Genomic DNA, 14,735 nt, shown 5'->3' on the forward strand with positions numbered 1-14,735 from the left:
TAAAAAAAAAATTCCCTGAACAGTGTAAAATTTTGGAAAAAAATTTTCACGAACATTAATTGTCTCGCACAACGAGTCTGTGTGCAAAATGTCAGCTCGATTGGATCACGGGAAGTGGGTTAAAAAACGACCGAAAGATTTGCACGGTCGTAAGCAAGCAAGCAAGCACGCAAGCAAGCAAGCAAGCGAACTTAATATAAAGGATTTAATAAAAGGAGAGAAAATTCGAAAAAAACTGATTGATGTAGCCAAGAAATTGGGACAGATTCCCAGGAAACTAAGATCTTGCGTCTAAAAGTGAAAGGAAATTACAAGAATCAGAGGCAGAATCCTAAGAGATGGTGCGTCAAACTGAGTAAACTTGAGAGATATTCTGTGAAATGAGAAAAATGAAAACTTGCCAGGCAAACCCAATACAGCTGAGAAAAGCATCAAAAGCTAAATTTTTATAGATTTTTCTAAATGAAGGAAAACAGCAGCTGGCCAGTATGGGGATCGAACCCAGGACCTTGGCGTTATTAGCACCACGCTCTAACCAGCTGAGCTAACCGGCCACCTCCGTTTGGCTGGTGCAATATATCCTTCATGTGAGCACGTGCAAAAGCTTTTCAAGAGTCTGGCTCAGAAATTTGGAGAAAGAATGCCAAAAAAATGTCAACGAAAACCCGATAAACTGAGAGGAAAACCAATTAACTGAGAGAGAAACCCAATTAAAAACATTGAAAATTAGAAAGGTGCAAGAAAAGGCGAGGTAGACCTAAAAACTGATAAATGAACACATTTTTTTCTTAGGTTTTAAAAGAAAACACTGAAGAAATCAAGAAACTTGGGAGAGAGCCCAATAAAACGTCTGAAACGTCGTGATTTTATTTATTTTAAATTTTTTACCTACGTGACTTTAACGAAAAAACAGAGAGTATGAATCCATGCAGTCACGAAAACTTCATATCTAGAATTAGAGCCCAAAAATTGAGAGGAAACACCAAGTAACAACAAGATAAGTCAAGCAAGTGTGTGAGAAGTCCAAGGCAGAGGTGTAAACAACACAAACTGCAAAGGAACTCTAAAAATCGAAGAGATGGAAAGTAAAAAAGGAGAGAAAATTCGAACAAACTGATTGATGGACCCAAGAAATTGGGACACATTCCCAGGAAATTAAGATTCTGCTCCAAAAACTAAAAGGAAATTACAAGAAACCGAGGCAGAATCCTAAGGGATGGTGCGGCAAACCGAGAAAACTTGAGAGATATTCCGTGAAATGAGAAAAATGAAAACCTGCCAGGCAAACCCAATAAAGATGAGAAAGCATCAAGAGCTACATTTTATTTTTATGAATAAAGGAAAACATCAGCTGGCCAGTATGGGGATCGAACCCAGGACCTTGGCGTTATTAGCACCACGCGCTAACCAGCTGAGCTAACCGACCACTTCCATTAGACTGGTGCAAGATATCCTTCACGTGAGCACGTGCAAATGCTTTTCAAAAGTTTCGCTCAGAAATTTGGAGAAAGAATGCCGAAAAAATGAACCCGTAAAAACAAAGTTTTTCACTCTAAATCCTTTATATGCGTGGCGGCTAGAGTCCTCTCCTCCTCTGGCTTGAGATGGCTGCCACCTATGGGTCAGATGATTGCTTGCCACCATTAAGCAATTGGTAATTACATATCATTTTTTTTTTCCTAAACAATTTAAAATTTTGGAGAAAAAAAAGTTACGAAAATTTATTGTCACGCACAACGAGTCTGTGTGCAAATGTCAGCTCGATTGGATCACGGAAAGTGGGTAAAAAAACGACTGAAATATTTGCACGGTCGTAAGCGCGCAAGCAAGCAAGTGAACTTAATATAAAGGATTTTAAAATGTGAACGAAAACCCGATAAACTGAGAGGAAATCCAATAAACTAAGAGAGAACCCCAATTAAAAACAATGAAAATTAGAAAGATCCAAGAAAAGGATAGGTTGACCTAAAAACTGATGAAGAAACACATTTTATGTATAGGTTGAAAATGAAGAAACACCAAGTAACAACAAGGTAAGTCAAGCAAGTGTGTGGGACATCCAAGGGAGTGGTGGAAACAAACACAAACTGCAAAGAAAAAAAAGGAGAGAAAATTCGAACAAACTGGTTGATGCAACCAAGAAATTCGGACACATTCCCAGGAAACTAAGATTCTGCTCCAAAAACTAAAAGGAAATTCCAAGAAACCGAGGCAGAATCCTAAGGGATGGTTCTGCAAACCGAGTAAACTTGAAAGATATTCCGTGAAATGAGAAAAATGAAAACCTGCCAGGCAAACCCAATAAAGATGAGAAAGCATCAAGAGCAAAATTTTAATATAATTTTTTATATGGAGGAAAACAGTAGCTGGCCAGTATGGGGATCGAACCCAGGACCTTGGCGTTATTAGCACCACGCTCTAACCAGCTGAGCTAACCGGCCACCTCTCTTTGATCGGTGCGAGATATCCCTCACGTGAGCACGTGCAAATGCTTTTCAACAGTGTCGCTTAGATATTTGGAGAAAGAATGCCGAAAAAATGTCAACGAAAACCCGATTAACTGAGAGGAAAACCAATTAACTAAGAGAGAAACCTAATTAAAAACAATGAAAATTAGAAAGATGCAAGAAAAGTATAGGTAGACCTAAAAACTGATAAAGAAACGCATTTTATTCATAGTTTTAAAATGAAAAAACTGAGAAGATAAAACAGGACCCTTGCGGGGTGGGCTGGTAGGAACGAATAACCAAAGAATATAAACATAATGTATTATTACACTTGTTTAGCCAGGGAAGCCCCACTGAGTCTAAAGGTTTTTGTAGGGTCCTGCCAAGTGTTTGCAGTAGGGGGCGATGTTGCTACACATAATCGGACGATACGAAGGGAGACTTTGAGGCCTAGTTCTAGGCTTTAGGCCTTGCTCTCGGCTTTAGGTTGCTGTGAGTTAATTTTTAATTTAAATGTTTTAATTATTAATGTAAATGCTTGAAATTTAAATGTTTCTATTTAAAAACATCAGGGAATGTAACATTGTGAAACATTAACTCCCTTTCACACAGGCGGGGGTACGATACGAAGGGAGAGTTTGTGGCCTAGTTCTAGGCTTTAGGCCTAGCTGTAGGCTTTAGGGCGCTGTGAGTTAAATTTTAATTTAAAAGATTGAATCAAAAGCTATCTCAAGGAATTATAAGGGAATGTTACACTTGTTTAGCCAGGAAAACCTAATTAATTTAAATGTTTTAATTAAAAGCTATCTGAGGGAATTATAAGGGAATGTTACACTTGTTTAGCCAGGAAAGCGTCACTGAGTCTAAAGGTTTTTGTAGGGTCATGCCAAGTGTTTGCAGTAGGGGGCGATGTTGCTACACGGACAGACGGACGGTCGGACAGACAGACGGACGAACGGACGAAATAATCTATTGTAGACTGGTCCACTTCGTTCCTACCAGTATAACAAACTGATTTATGTAGCCAAGCAATTGGGACAGATTTCCAGGAAACGAATAATCTGCTCAAAAAGTGAAAGGAAATTACAAGAAACCGAGGCAGAATCCTAAGGGATGGTGCGGCAAACCGAGGAAACTTGAGAGATATTCCGTGAAATGAGAAAAATGAAAACCTGCCAGGCAAACCCAATAAAGATGAGAAAGCATCAAGAGCTAAAATTTTTGATGTTTTTAAATGGAGGAAAACAGCAGCTGGCCAGTATGGGGATCAAACCCAGGACCTTGGCGTTATTAGCACCACGCTCTAACCAGCTGAGCTAACCGCCCACCTCGATTGGGCTGGTGCAATATATTCTTCATGTGAGCACGTGCAAATGCTTTTTAACACTGTCGCTTAGATATTTTGAGAAAGAATGCCGAAAAAATGTCAACGAAAACCCGATAAACTGAGAGGAAACCCAATTAACTGAGAGAGAAACCCAATTAAAAACAATGAAAATTAGAAAGATGCAAGAAAAGGAGAGGTAGACCTAAAAACTGATAAACAAACACATTTTATTTATAGTTTTAAAATAAAAAAAACTGAGGATAACCAAGAAACTGGGAAGAGAGCCCAAAAAAACGTCCGAAACGTCGTGATTTAATTTATTTTAAATTTTATACCTACGTGACTTTAACGAAAAAACAGAGAGTATGAATCCTTGCAGTCACGAAAACTTCATATCTAGAATTAGAGCTCAAAAATTGAGAGGAAACACCAAGTAACAACAAGATAAGTCAAGCAAGTGTGTGAGAAGTCCAAGGCAGTGGTGTAAACAACACCAACTGCAAAGGAACTCTAAAAATCGAAGAGATGGAAAGTAAAAAAGGAGAAAAAATTCGAACAAACTGATTGATGGACCCAATAAATTGGGACACATTCCCAGGAAATTAAGATTCTGCTCCAAAAACTAAAAGGAAATTACAAGAAACCGAAAAAGAATCCTAAGGGATGGTGCGGCAAACCGAGAAAACTTGAGAGATATTCCGTGAAATGAGAAAAATGAAAACCTGCCAGGCAAACCCAATAAAGATGAGAAAGCATCAAGAGCTACATTTTATTTTTATGAATAAAGGAAAACATCAGCTGGCCAGTATGGGGATCGAACCCAGGACCTTGGCGTTATTAGCACCACGCTCTAACCAGCTGAGCTAACCGGCCACTTCCATTAGACTGGTGCAAGATATCCTTCACGTGAGCACGTGCAAATGCTTTTCAAAAGTTTCGCTCAGAAATTTGGAGAAAGAATGCCGAAAAAATAAACCCGTAAAAACAAAGTTTTTCACTCTAAATCCTTTATATGCGTGGCGGCTAGAGTCCTCTCCTCCTCTGGCTTGAGATGGCTGCCACATATGGGTCAGATGATTGCTTGCCACCATTAAGCAATTGGTAATTACATATAATTTGTTTTTTCCTAAAAAATTTAAAATTTTGGAAAAAAAAATTTACGAAAATTTATTGTCACGCACAACGAGTCTGTGTGCAAAATGTCAGCTCGATTGGATCACGGGAAGTGGGTAAAAAAACGACTGAAATATTTGCACGGTCGTAAGCGCGCAAGCAAGCAAGTGAACTTAATATAAAGGATTTAAAAATGTGAACGAAAACCCGATAAACTGAGAGGAAATCCAATAAACTAAGAGAGAACCCCAATTAAAAACAATGAAAATTAGAAAGATCCAAGAAAAGGATAGGTTGACCTAAAAACTGATGAAGAAACACATTTTATGTATAGGTTGAAAATGAAGAAACACCAAGTAACAACAAGGTAAGTCAAGCAAGTGTGTGGGACATCCAAGGGAGTGGTGGAAACAAACACAAACTGCAAAGAAAAAAAAGGAGAGAAAATTCGAACAAACTGATTGATGCAACCAAGAAATTCGGACACATTCCCAGGAAACTAAGATTCTGCTCCAAAAACTAAAAGGAAATTCCAAGAAACCGAGGCAGAATCCTAAGGGATGGTTCTGCAAACCGAGTAAACTTGAAAGATATTCCGTGAAATGAGAAAAATGAAAACCTGCCAGGCAAACCCAATAAAGATGAGAAAGCATCAAGAGCAAAATTTTAATATAATTTTTTATATGGAGGAAAACAGTAGCTGGCCAGTATGGGGATCGAACCCAGGACCTTGGCGTTATTAGCACCACGCTCTAACCAGCTGAGCTAACCGGCCACCTCTCTTTGATTGGTGCGAGATATCCCTCATGTGAGCACGTGCAAATGCTTTTCAACAGTGTCGCTTAGATATTTGGAGAAAGAATGCCGAAAAAATGTCAACGAAAACCCGATTAACTGAGAGGAAAACCAATTAACTGAGAGAGAAACCTAATTAAAAACAATGAAAATTAGAAAGATGCAAGAAAAGGATAGGTAGACCTAAAAACTGATAAAGAAACGCATTTTATTCATAGTTTTAAAATGAAGAAACTGAGAAGATAAAACAGGACCCTGCGGGGTGGGCTGGTAGGAACGAATAACCAAAGAATATAGACATAATGTATTATTACACTTGTTTAGCCAGGAAAGCCCCACTGAGTCTAAAGGTTTTTGTAGGGTCCTGCCAAGTGTTTGCAGTAGGGGGCGATGTTGCAACACATAATCGGACGATACGAAGGGAGACTTTGAGGCCTAGTTCTAGGCTTTAGGCCTTGCTCTCGGCTTTAGGTTGCTGTGAGTTAATTTTTAATTTAAATGTTTTAATTAATAATGTAAATGCTTGAAATTTAAATGTTTATATTTAAAAACATCAGGGAATGTAACATTGTGAAACATTAACTCCCTTTCACACACGCGGGGGTACGATACGAAGGGAGAGTTTGTGGCCTAGTTCTAGGCTTTAGGCCTAGCTGTAGGCTTTAGGGTGCTGTGAATTAAATTTTTATTTAAAAGTTTGAATCAAAAGCTATCTCAGGGAATTATAAGGGAATGTTACACTTGTTTAGCCAGGAAAACCTAATTAATTTAAATGTTTTAATTAAAAGCTATCTGAGGGAATTATAAGGGAATGTTACACTTGTTTAGCCAGGAAAGCGTCACTGAGTCTAAAGGTTTGTGTAGGGTCATGCCAAGTGTTTGCAGTAGGGGGCGATGTTGCTACACGGACGGACGGTCGGACAGACAGACGGACGAACGGACGAAATAATCTATTGTAGACTGGTCCACTTCGTTCCTACCAGTATAACAAACTGATTGATGTAGCCAAGCAATTGGGACCGATTTCCAGGAAACGAATAATCTGCTCAAAAAGTGAAAGGAAATTACAAGAAACCGAGGCAGAATCCTAAGGGATGGTGCGGCAAACCGAGGAAACTTGAGAGATATTCCGTGAAATGAGAAAAATGAAAACCTGCCAGGCAAACCCAATAAAGATGAGAAAGCATCAAGAGCAAAATTTTCATTGATTTTTTCAAATGGAGGAAAACAGCAGCTGGCCAGTATGGGTATCGAACCCAGGACCTTGGCGTTATTAGCACCACGCTCTAACCAGCTGAGCTAACCGGCCACCTCTCTTTGACTCGTGCAAGATATCCTTCATGTGAGCACGTGCAAATGCTTTTCAACAGTGTCGCTTAGATATTTGGAGAACGAATGCCAAAAAAATGTCAACGAAAACCCGATCAACTGAGAGGAAATCCAATAAACTAAGAGAGAACCCCAATTAAAATCAATGAATATTAGAAAGATGCAAGAAAAGGATAGGTAGACCTAGAAACTGGTAAAGAAACCCATTTTATTCTCAGGTTTTAAATTAAAAAAACTGAGGATATCCAAGAAACTGGGAAGAGAGCCCAAAAAAATCTCCGAAACGTCATGATTTAATTTATTTTAACTTTTTTACCTACGTGACTTTACCAAAAAAAACAGAGAGTATGAATCCTTGCAGTCACGAAAACTTCAAATCTAGAATTAGTGCCAAAAAATTGAGACGAAACACCAAGTACCAACAGAGTAAGTCAAGTTCAAGTTCAAGTATTAGGTATAGCCCTGTGAGCCATTCGGCTCTTCAATCGGGTGCAACCGCAACACACAGAAAACAAAAACATGAACAAGAAAACATCTTAAAGTGAATATGTGACTAAGTACAAACAGAAAACCCAAGAAAAGACAGCATAATATTGCAGAACAAACACCATACACCAACGCTGTGTGCAAAAATCCCAGTGGGATGCAAGTCAAACAACAACAACAACAACCACAAGACAACTTAGATTAAGGCCATCAGTCTTACTCCGTACTACAACAAACAAACATGGCCAAGCAAGTGTATCGGAAGACCAAGCCAGTGGTGTAAACAACACAAACTGCAAAGAAACTCAAAAAAATCAAAGAGATGGAAAGAAAAAAAAGGAGATAAAATTCGAACAAACTGATTGATGCACCCAATAAATTGGGACACATTCCCAGGAAACTAAGAACCTGCGCCAAAAAGTGAAAGTAAATTCCAAGAAACAGAGGCAGAATCCTAAGGGATGGTGTGGCAAACCGAGAAAACTTGAGAGATATTCCGTGAAATAAGAAAAATGAAAACCTGCCAGGCAAACCCAATAAAGATGAGAAAGCATCAAGAGCAAAATTTACATTTATTTTTTTTAATGGAGGAAAACTGCAGCTGGCCAGTATGGGGATCGAACCCAGGACCTTGACGTTTTTAGCACCACGCGCTAACCAGCTGAGCTAACCGGCCACCTCCGTTAGACTGGTGCAAGATATCCTTCACGTGAGCACGTGCAAATGCTTTTCAAAAGTTTCGCTCAGAACTTTGGAGAAAGAATGCTGAAAAAATGAACCCGTAAAAACAAAGTTTTTCACTATAAATCCTTTATATGCGTGGCGGCTAGAGTCCTCTCGTCCTCTGGCTTGAGATGGCTGACACCTATGGGTCAGATGATTGTCTGCCAGTATTAAGCAATTGGTAATTAAATATTTAATTTGTTTCCCTAAACAGTGTAAAATTTTGGAAACAAATTTTCACGAACATTAATTGTCTCGCACAACGAGTCTGTGTGCAAAATGTCAGCTCGATTGGATCACGGTAAGTGGGTTAAAAAACGACGAAAGATTTGCACGGTCGTAAGCACGCAAGTGTAGTAAGTATATGGAGGCTTGACGACAGGATCGGAGGCACACTTATTTATTACACCAACACAGTTATTACAGGTCACTTGGCTACAGGGATTTCTCGACAGCTAACCCCTCTAACCTATACCAATTCCTCCACTACGGGACTAGGGGAGGCTATCTGTCCCAGCTTGGTTAAGCTGGGATCCCGGCTCCCTGAGTCCCGTGGGGGATACACATGCGGACGTCGGTGCGAGCGCCACCCTTGTGTACGGCCGTAACCCCGCCCCTTGTGTTTGTTGGCCATCCGTGGCCATGCATAATCACACCTCAACATTCGTAGCCATGCGCAATTACACCTCTACATCACCCCCCCCTGTACAGCTCGCAGCCGTCCCTGGCTGCAAAAAAAAACCCAGAATAAAGGTGTATCCCTCACGAACCCCCGTGTGTGTGCCTCGCGTAAATTTTTTCAACAAGAACAAGAGAACCTTAACAAGAACAACAACAGGAAGAGAGAGAGAGAGAGAGAAAAAAAATAACCCGACGCACCCCCCCCGAATAACCACCCCAAAACCAACATATATACACACTCCAGACGCCGCCCCCCCCATTGTCCGCAAGGCCCCCCAACGGCCGACCTCACAAAAGTCTGCGCGTTTTGGCGCGCGTTCTTGCGGCGGGCCCGTCACAAGGGCCCGTCCTGGCACGTTCAGTGATGGTTGTTGACGGTCCGGGTGCAAGAGAGTCAGGCGTCGCCGCCGAGTGACCCCCGACCCCTCCGGGAGGGGTTGGTGGGCGTGGGACCGTCACTCCTGTTTCACCTGGGGACGGGACAGTTGGTGCCAGGTTAGGCGAGTGCAGCGGCGTCGGGGAGTCGGCGAAACCCTCACACGTTTGGCCATGCGTGTGTGTGTGTGAACCACGGGGCGGCGCGATGAATGGTTTCAACCTTGAGGGGTGCACATACCACCGGCACCTCCCCCATTTGACGCGAACACATTGCGGCCGCAAAACCTGTACGACCTCCACTGGCCCCCGCCACGGCCGTACCAATTTCGACGAGGTTGCCAGCGGCACCTGAGGACAGTGCAACCACGCCCTGTCCCCTGGTTTCCATTTGACCACCTGCACCCGCCCCAGACGAAGCCTCTCGTTCGCCCTCTGGCGGAGTTCAGAATTTTGCACGGCCGCTTCCCGCGCCTCAGACAATTTACCGATGTTAAATTTAACGTGTTCGGACAAGTTAGACTTCACTTGGGGCGCCGAGAGCTTCAGCTGGGTCGCCACAGGGGGGTTAACTTCGCGCCCATACATTAAAAAGAAAGGGGAAAATCCGGTGGCCGCATGGGGAGCCATTCTGTAAGCCTGCAACACACCGGCTATACGGAGGTCCCAATCCGTCTGGGATACTGACACCTGCTGGGACAGCATAGACGTGATGGTCCGATGCAGCCGTTCTACCATCCCGTCAGTTTGTGGGTGATACGGAGAGGTCCGAACCTTCTCCGTACCCAAGAGGTCGCACACCTCACGTAGGAGTTTACCAGAAAAATTCCTACCCTGGTCAGTAAGCAGCCGTTCCGGAGCACCCTTGTCGAGGACATAGCCCTGGACAAAGGCCTCCGCGATGGCTGCTGCCGACTGGTTTGCCAGGGGCCAGGCCATAGGCCATCTCGTGAAGTATTCGACCCCCGTTAATAAATACCTATTGCCCCTGGGCGTAGCGGGAAATGGGCCGAGTATGTCCAGAGCGACGAGCTCGTTAACCCGGGAAACCTTAATGGACTGCAGCGGAGGGTTGGACCCCCTAGCAGGTGGCTTCCTCTGCGCGCATTGCGTGCATGACCCCAGGAGATCCCCCACGTCCTTTTCCATGCCCGGCCAGAAGAAATCGAGCTGGAGCGTGGCAAAGGTCTTGTGAACCCCCAAGTGCAGAAGCCGCTCATGAACAGCCCATACCACCTTACCCCTTAATGCAGCAGGCACCACGAGCCGCTGGCGCCGGGTTTTTCCATCCCAGTGCATTAAAAGACCCTGGAACAACCCCCACGAGTCAACGTTCGCCACCCCCTGACCAACCCCCCCGGCGCGACGGCGCAGCGCGAGGAGGGAGGTGTCCTCCATTTGGAGGCGTCCCCATTCCGCGACCGACAACCCCAGCAACGAATCCCTCCCTTCTTGCTCGATAGGACGCGAAGCCGAAGGCGCATCGGCAGCGGCCACGAGGACCGAATCGGTGGTGACGTTCGGGGGCCTACAACGCCCCGAACCCAAGAGGCGCGCGCACTCCGAAGTGGGTGGCAATCGCGACAGGGCGTCAGCGTTCGTGTGGCGGACACCCTTACGATATGTGGTGACAAAGTCATAGTCTTGGAGAATCTCCAACCATCGAGACAACTGGCCCGATGGTTGTTGAACCCGCAGGGCGTGTTGTAGGGCCGCATGGTCTGTACGGACGGTGAACCGCCGACCGTACAGATACGGGCGGTACTGCTGAATAAAATAAACAATCGCCAACAATTCCCGACGGGTAACGCAGTACCGCTGTTCGGCTGGAGACAGTACCCGACTACCGTAAGCCACCACATGCTCTACGCCCCCAATGAGCTGGGACAGCACGCCCCGATGCCCGTGTTACTTGCATCTGTATCGAGCAAGAAGGGTTGTGAAAAATCTGGGTAATTCAACGGCGGAGCCCCCACCAAAGCATTCCGGAGGGCGCGAAAAGCAGCCTCCTCCTCCGGCCCCCAATGAAACCTGACTCCCTTGGACGTCAAGGCATGCAATGGTTTCGCAATCGTAGCGAAGTCAGCCACAAATCGTCGATAATACGACGCGAACCCAATGAAACTCCTGACCTCTCCCACCGAGGTGGGAGTCGGCCAGGAGCTGACGCATTCCGTTTTGGCGGGATCAGTGGATATCCCCGAGCGCCCAACAATGTGACCCAAATATCGCACCGATTCGCGGAGTAAATGGCACTTCTGCAGTTTAAATTTCAAATTGGCAGCTCGCATTTTGAGAAAAACAGCACGCAACCTCTGGAGGTGTTCCTCGAAGGATCTGCTAAAGACGATGACATCGTCTAAGTAAATCAAACACGAATCCCATTGCAAACCTGCCAAGACCAATTCCATTAACCGCTGAAAAGTTGCCGGCGCAGAATGTAAACCCATCGGCAAGCGGTTAAATTGGAAGAGACCTTGCGGTGTACGAAAAGCAGTCTTAGGTTTTGACTCGTCATCCAGAGGAAGCTGCCAGAATCCAGATAGCAAATCGAGGGTGGAAAAGAATCGCGCCCCCGCCAAGGCATCGAGCGACTCATCCATTCGAGGAAGCGGGTACGCATCTGCCACAGAGATTTTGTTCAGACGCCGAAAGTCGACACAAAACCGCAGTGAGCCGTCGTGTTTTTTCACCAAAACGATCGGCGCGCCCCACGGGCTGTTGGAAGGGGAAATGATATCGGCGGCTAGCATGTCATCAACAGCCGATTTGACATGATCCTTTTCGGCGGGACTCAACCGAAAGGGATTTTGGCGGATTGGCGCGCTGTCACCCGTGTCAATATGGTGTCGCAGCAATTTAGTACAACCAATATCAAATTTGTGTTGACTAAAAACGTCAGCAAATTCGCTCAGGAGAACTCGCAGCTGCGCGCGCTGCGAGTCGGACAGGTCCACTGAACCCGCGCAAAGCGCATCCAGCCATCCGTCATCACAGTCCGAATGCGGTCGCGACGGAGGATCGGTGGATACCTGACCCACGAGTGGTTCCTCATAGGGTACCGGCGTTGCGTGTGCAAGCACGGTCCCTTGAGGAACCACGGCTGTTCGCGATCCCACATTAAAGACTGCAATGAAGGGGTCCCCATCCCCTCTCACCATGGTCTGAGCCGCGAGCAAATCGGGTCCATTTACCCCGGCCCGAGATGGTCCTAACAAGACCCCCCGATCCGCAACCCCTTCATTAAACGGCCGACGCAACCTAAGAGGGACGAGCATCTGAGCCCCCGGAGGTATGCGCACGGTTTTTGTCACGAGCGCCTGCACGGTGGCAAACGCCCGACGCTCCGTGGTGGGGGAAGACAAAAATGTAACGCGTCGGCCCGATGGGAGCTCAATGCACCCCTGGTCAATCAGGATACGGATGGGCATTTTGGCCAAGAAATCCGTCCCCAACAGGCACGGAACCGCGAGTGAGGAGGAAACCAAAACAGGCCCGGATAATCTAATGTCTCCAATGCAGATAGTGGTGCGGATTTGGCCAATAATGCCCAGCGAGCCCCCGTTAGCGGCATAGCATGGCACGTCAACGGGGAGCAAGGGACGACTTTGAACGGGAAGAATGTTATAAATCAAATCAGATATAATGGTCGCCGATGCCCCTGTGTCAATTAAAATCCGCACCTCTACCCCATCAATGTGACCGACCACGACCGATGATCCCGCCGACGCAGCAACGACACGATGGGCGAGCTCCGACCACTGACCCGGTTGGAGCGCTCGCCGCATTACAGAACAATCGCGCGCGACGGACGGGGAATTTGGAGCCCTGTTTAGTTGAGCGCGTGAGTGTGTGTCGGATGTGTGCGTGGGCCAAACGTGTGAGGTGCCGCGACTCGCCGTATTTCTCTGCTGGAGCTTGGGAGGAGACGGCGTGGCGTCCGGACGAGGTGTCGCCCAGCGCTGACGTGGAGCCCGGCATCCTGAGGCAACGTGGCCTTGCAGGCCACAGTGGTAGCAGCGTGTGAGCGCCCCCGATGTCCTGGGCTGCTCCTGGCGGCTCGGTCCATTCCGAGCCTGCGGTGCCGCCGATCTCCATTCCCCTCGCCGCTCCACCCCGCAGACCTCCTCCGATGGGAGGGCGGTAGCCGCCATGGCATGGCCGGCCGCCCCCTTTGCCGCCTTTCGACGTAGGGACCGCAAGCCCCCGTGGATGTGGCGCGCGACCAGCAGGGACGACATCTCCGCGTCGTCTTGAGCCAGGACGTTGACGTCCAGCTCATCAGCGAGTAGCAGCAGCTTCTCAGCCACCATGGCATCCACTCCTTCCTCGTCCATCCTTGGAAAAGCAGCCTTCGCCAGGGCCAGGAGAGCCGTCCGGAAGGCCAGGGGCGATTCGTTGGCGCCCCGACGCCGATCGTGGAACAGCTGCCTGCAGTCCGAAGGCGGCCCATAGACGGCTGACAGCAGCTGCAACGCCAGGTGTAGAGTGGCGCGCTTTTCCCTCGGCGCCGAGGTGAGGGTAGCCAGGGCGTCGTTGTCCAGCATCGCTGGCAGCGCGCATAGAGCCTCGGCGTCCGACCAGTTCGCCATCTCTTGATGAGCGATGAACCGCCTCTTGAAACCGCCCCAGTCTCCGTCTGCGCTTACGAATTCTTTAAGAGGCGGCAGACGCTGTTGTAAGGCGGCGTCCGTGGCTGCAGAACGCTCTCCGTCGCTCCCCGCCGATGATACAGTGTGGGCAGGCTGTGAGCATGGCATCGCCGGTCGCTCTGATGTTGACGCGCCGGCCGGTGTTGATGATGTCACGGCTTGTGCTTGGCGCTCAGCAGACACGTGACGCGGCCCGGCCCCGCCCTCCGCTCGCACTGTAGCGATGGCGGGAAATTTGACCGCGAGCCACGTCGGGGTGGCGGGAAACGTTGCCCCGCGTCGGCTGCCGTCGTCGACCCGCGCTGCTCCTCCAGCCCCCAGCCGCGTGATCTCCTCCAACGCGGCGGCCGCGGCGTAGAGCAGGTCCGCCAGGCGGGAGTGGGCCAGCCGGAGTCCTTCGGCCGACGCATCCCCCCCCTCTTGTCATGGCGGCGCGGGCGTACTCGGCCCCGGCAGCTCCGATCCGACCCCGGCCATCTCTGGTGGTGATTCGGCCGCGGCGTCTTCCATCTCCGACTCCCTGGTACGTGTCGTCCCTCGTGTGTCCATCGTTGGACGTTTTACTTCTGACACCAGATGTAGTAAGTATATGGAGGCTTGACGACAGGATCGGAGGCACACTTATTTATTACACCAACACAGTTATTACAGGTCACTTGGCTACAGGGATTTCTCGACAGCTAACCCCTCTAACCTATACCAATTCCTCCACTACGGGACTAGGGGAGGCTATCTGTCCCAGCTTGGTTAAGCTGGGATCCCGGCTCCCTGAGTCACCAGACCAGCTTCGTCTGGGCTCTCGGGGCC

The 14,735-nt window shown here is 47.3% G+C and overlaps 6 non-coding genes across 6 annotated transcripts; all 6 read right to left on the reverse strand.

Moving 5' to 3' along the window:
- Nucleotides 1-480: 480 nt before the first annotated feature.
- Nucleotides 481-554, reverse strand: TRNAI-AAU (transfer RNA isoleucine (anticodon AAU)). The gene has a single exon. It is a non-coding gene; the product is annotated as a tRNA-Ile (tRNA).
- Nucleotides 555-2,367: 1,813 nt separating this feature from the next.
- On the reverse strand, nt 2,368-2,441 carry TRNAI-AAU (transfer RNA isoleucine (anticodon AAU)). The gene has a single exon. It is a non-coding gene; the product is annotated as a tRNA-Ile (tRNA).
- Nucleotides 2,442-4,573: 2,132 nt separating this feature from the next.
- On the reverse strand, nt 4,574-4,647 carry TRNAI-AAU (transfer RNA isoleucine (anticodon AAU)). Its single transcript has one exon. It is a non-coding gene; the product is annotated as a tRNA-Ile (tRNA).
- Nucleotides 4,648-5,588: 941 nt separating this feature from the next.
- TRNAI-AAU (transfer RNA isoleucine (anticodon AAU)) lies at nt 5,589-5,662 on the reverse strand. The gene has a single exon. It is a non-coding gene; the product is annotated as a tRNA-Ile (tRNA).
- A 1,255-nt stretch (nt 5,663-6,917) lies between these two features.
- TRNAI-AAU (transfer RNA isoleucine (anticodon AAU)) lies at nt 6,918-6,991 on the reverse strand. The gene has a single exon. It is a non-coding gene; the product is annotated as a tRNA-Ile (tRNA).
- A 1,108-nt stretch (nt 6,992-8,099) lies between these two features.
- TRNAF-AAA (transfer RNA phenylalanine (anticodon AAA)) lies at nt 8,100-8,173 on the reverse strand. Its single transcript has one exon. It is a non-coding gene; the product is annotated as a tRNA-Phe (tRNA).
- Between the last annotated feature and the right edge of the window lie 6,562 nt (nt 8,174-14,735).

Source organism: Lethenteron reissneri, unplaced genomic scaffold (assembly GCF_015708825.2).
Source record: "Lethenteron reissneri isolate LAM-NWPU_2019-01 unplaced genomic scaffold, ASM1570882v1 scaffold_1864, whole genome shotgun sequence".
NCBI classification, from domain to species: Eukaryota; Metazoa; Chordata; class Hyperoartia; order Petromyzontiformes; family Petromyzontidae; genus Lethenteron; species Lethenteron reissneri.